We start from the raw sequence: 4,491 nt of genomic DNA, 5'->3' as shown, positions 1-4,491 counted from the left end.
GGGCCGTAACTAGGGCTGTGCGACAGGGGCATCCGCCCAGAGCGCAACGCTGAAGGGGGGGGGGGCGCAATTTAGGAATATTTTAGGTTCATTTTGTTAAAATTGAGGGCTAGGTACCATAGACTCTGAACCTGAAGGGCGACTGCTTCCCAGCCTAGGAGACCAGCGTCCGTGGTTACGATAAACATGCCGGTGTGGCAAGATGTTCCACGGGAACAAGGAAGAGTGGAACCTGACATACTGGATGCATAGTATGTAGAGGCTATCTTCCTATCAGGATTCTCCGTACCAGGGTCTGCTGGTAGGAACATTCTTTGGGGCCGCATACTGAATATCAGTCCCAGAAACTGTATCCACTGACATGTTGGATTTTTTGATATTCCGGATCCAACCGTGCTCCAACACCTGAGCTCTGCAATTCAAGTGGGACAGAAACAAAGAAGAAGAGTCTGCTTTGAGCAACAGATTGTCCAAATAATGGATGACTGACTCTTTCTGATCCTAACATCAACACAGGCATTAACATCATGACCTGGTAAACACTTGTGGTGTTGGGGCCAAACCGAATAGACAGATAATTGGCGTCTCCCAAGGCAAATCTGAAAAGAAAATTATGTCCCCTCCCCGATGGGGACATGAAGGTAGGTATCCTTGATGTCTATGGAAGCCAAAAACTTCTTTGCCTCCATGCCCTGTATCACAGATTTCAAAGATTACATCCTTGAACTTGTGCACATGCAACCTGGCGTCAAGACCCCGAGATTCAGGATGAGTCTGAAACATTCATCTGGTTTTCGGACCAGGAAAAAATTAAGAGTAAAACACCCCGATCCGTTGCTCTATCGGGACAGGCAATATGACCCCTGCCGAAAGAAGGGAGACTATGGTCTTGCTGAAAGGCACTCTCTTTGCCTGCTCTCTGGGCAGAGCAGTAGAAAAGAAAGGCAGAGTGAGGAACCCTTGAAGTCATTGATCTAACACACCTCTGATCCACGGCGGAGGACTGCAAAGAAGGTGTAACACAGCAAAAGTACCGCGACCTGGGGCCCTTTGTCTTTGGCGGATTACCTAGGAGTAAAGTACTCACTCTTCCCTCATCACCCATGGTCAAGCTACCCTACGAAAACGATACCTCCTTCAAAAGGTAATTCCTCTCGGAACTGCTTGGAGTCTACATCCACCTCCCATGAGTGCATCTAAAGAGCTCACCTGGCGGTCACAGACTGGAGAAGCAGCCTCTGCGCTATCCTGAGCTGCCTCACTAACATAGACTGAAGCATCTTGAAGATGTTCAGCTGTAGGCAAAAAGCTCCACTTTAAGGGTACCGTTCTGAAGCCCCTCAATTATCTGGTCTGCCCAGCACTCCATTACCTTAGCAACCAAAGTAGATGACAGCATGGTATGAACGGCAGTACCTGCCACAACAAATATGTCCTTAAAACTACCCTCCATCTTCCTGCCAGTTGGATCATTAAGGTAAGCCAACACCAGAATGGGCAGAGTAGTAGTTTTGGTAAAGCAAGCCACCAATGTGTGCACCCCGAGTTCTTGCTCCTACTTGGCTGTTGCAGCCTATGGAAATAGGTAGAGGCCAATGAATTGGCGAGGAACGATGAAACGCTTATTAGCGTTCTTCTGATTGCTGTGAAAAATGAAACTATATGACCTTTTTCTTACAGTGGAATAAGGCTGATCCTTCAGCTGAAGAATCTTCAATGTCCAATAAGTCAAGAGTTTGTCGAACCGCCATAATGAGGTTCTCAATACTCTGACAGCTGGTGGCATCTATCTCAAATCCCTCTTGTTCTAAGGGATTCAATAACTGAGGGAGCTCCCCCTTCCTTATAGGGATAACCATCCATATCCTAATTCTCCACAAAGACCTGAGCTGACCGAGGATGTTTATGTGCATCCTACTCTCTAGGAGCCTCACCCACACACAGTTACAGAAGATACAAGAAAACGTTACAATACTCGGCCTCCAGTGGAACAAGCATCTCCGGAATCTGAGTAGCAAAACCATTCAGGATGGGGTCTGGTTCTGTTCTCAGAAACAGACTCCTTCCCCCTTAAGAGTGTGGTTAGTGTGGCAGCTAAACGCTTAGCTTAGTGGACACCCCTCTCTAGGGTTGTTCCACTTGCACTGGTGCTCACCAATCTCTCTTCCCCTAAGGAGACCAGCGGAACAACAAGCAAGACGGCAGCCAACATCTTGTATTGCATGTCACTCTTCTGGCTTTTAGAGAGTGGGCATTGTCAGCCGTTCGGCGAGTCTGGCACATCGCCCCTGCATAGGATGGAGGGTAGAATAGGAGAATAAGAGGGGAGTGATCTTAATTCACTTTCCCATCAGCCAATCCTCTTCACATACTACGCAGTGCAGTCTGACAGTCTAAAACAATAACAAAAAAAACTAAAAAAAAAAAAAAAAAAAAACTACACTAATGAGAGCTGTGAAGCAGCCCTCCCAACAATAAGGCCAACGCCTTGGGCAGTTTACAGAACTAGGATATACCAGGGGTTGCAGGAGGAGCTTCAGTTAAAAATTTAAAGTGAACTATTTAAGAGCCAGCCCCTTGATCCCATCCTGCAACCCGTGGTAGCAGAGTCCCCCACATAAAACGAAAGAGAAACATACTGGTAGGATAACTGTATTTCAACAAAATTGGACCCTAGACTGCATGTGTGTTGGTAATTTAGACTGTAAGCTCCAATGAGGCAGAGAGGGCTAGGATTCTAAAGGATAGCAGCGGAGCACGCCCCAAAATGGCAACTTCACCCTCTGCAACAATATAAAGTGCCGTAAGTCATATTGGCTCTACATAAATATTAAAATTCAAAAAATGAAAGCTAGCCTCAAAAAGCAGAAATCGAATATATTGCTTTGTCTAGTTGGGTTTTCTTTTAAAGACAGCAGTCACCCTTTTCATTTAAATTTCAGATACCAACCAACATCTTTCAGGGGCCTGTCTTCATGCAAGTTTAGGGACAGTTCTGCTTACCCTCCTGGTTTATAGAACATTGAAACACCTGTCTGACTCCTCTGCCAAAATATAGCTTTTCTCCAACAGACCGCGGCGAGGTATAAATATAACCTAAATTCTATACACAGTACCATTTAATGAGCAGATGCCTTGTCCAAGCACAGTTTGCATGCGTCCAGATTCATCCCCTATGCTGGTTTATCGCATCTTTCTTCAGGCTCAAGAGGAGCATTGCTGGAGTTTATTTGAAAGACCTATAAACTTACCAAGAGCTGCTAATTCTACGCCAACGCAAAGCTGCCTTCTTTAGGAATCTATTGTCCTAAAGCCTTTTCAGACTGTGCAGATTATTAAGGATGCCCAAAACCAACATGTCATAAGTATGTAGTGCATCAATGCGCTGCCACCACTAGTCTCTGAAGCCAGTGAAACTTAAATTGCATGTTCCTTATGGTACCTTCTCTTCCATCTATTTTTGGAGCTGTCATTTCTCTGGAAAAAATTATTCCCGTATAGTCGCCCCGTCGTATATTTGTTTAATTCTGGACTGGTAAAAGTGGTTACTAAGGCGATTAAAAAAAACAAGTGTGTGCTACCATCAGATATTTCTTCTGGGTTAGGCTAGGTACACATTGGAACATTCGGTCCAATAATCGGGCAATTCAGCCGACATACGACCGTACAGACGGAAGTCAGATTAGTGTGTATAGTGACATGATGGTCGAAAGTAATTTCAAACTGTCGATTGTCGGCTCATTTGGTTGATCGTGCAGTTTAATATTTTCCAACCAATCATGTAGTGTGCATGCCCTCATGCTCACGATCTCCAGATCGAGAGTTTAGTCGTGTTCTTTTCAGCCGAAGCTAGCAATGAATGTCCTGGTGAATAAATGTAGAGAGTCCTGTAGAAGGAATAATTCATTTCTTCGTCCCGAGACAGAATGTTTCGTTCCAGTGCCACAGAAGCTAACGAAATTCGTTAGGACATGTGGATAGCTATAACAAGGTGGACAATGTGACAAGAATGAATGAATATTGTGCTGTCATTTTCTGAACACTAGAGGACCAGATGAAGAGCACAGATCTGAAGATAAATCGTGTGTGTATGGATGAATTGCCAGAGTGATCAGACCTTTACTTATAGGTATAATCGTTTGAGATAACACGTTGGGTCGGAAACTTCTTCAGTGTGTACCTAGCCTAAGTCATTGCTTGCAGACCCTTTGGTTTTAAAGTTTAAGTGGAGCATTTAATATCTTGCACCACTGCATATAACGCTCGACAGGGAGCGTAAGCTTTATATTTCAGAATCTACTTGATGAGCAAGATTGTCCTGTTATCTCGGAACCAACGCCAATCCAATTCTATTTTATGTGGTTGGCTTCTGCCATTCTTCCTGGAGTGACATTTGCTGCATATAACTTCTGCTTATTGGTTTGCATGTATCCATCTTGTTCACAATTCTCCCTTTTTGTTTTTAAATTAGAGAATAAAAAACGAAAACAA

Source organism: Mixophyes fleayi, chromosome 7, assembly GCF_038048845.1.
Source record: "Mixophyes fleayi isolate aMixFle1 chromosome 7, aMixFle1.hap1, whole genome shotgun sequence".
NCBI lineage: Eukaryota > Metazoa > Chordata > Amphibia > Anura > Limnodynastidae > Mixophyes > Mixophyes fleayi.
The sequence above is the reverse complement of the archived record's forward strand: the minus strand, read 5'-3'. Positions refer to the sequence as shown.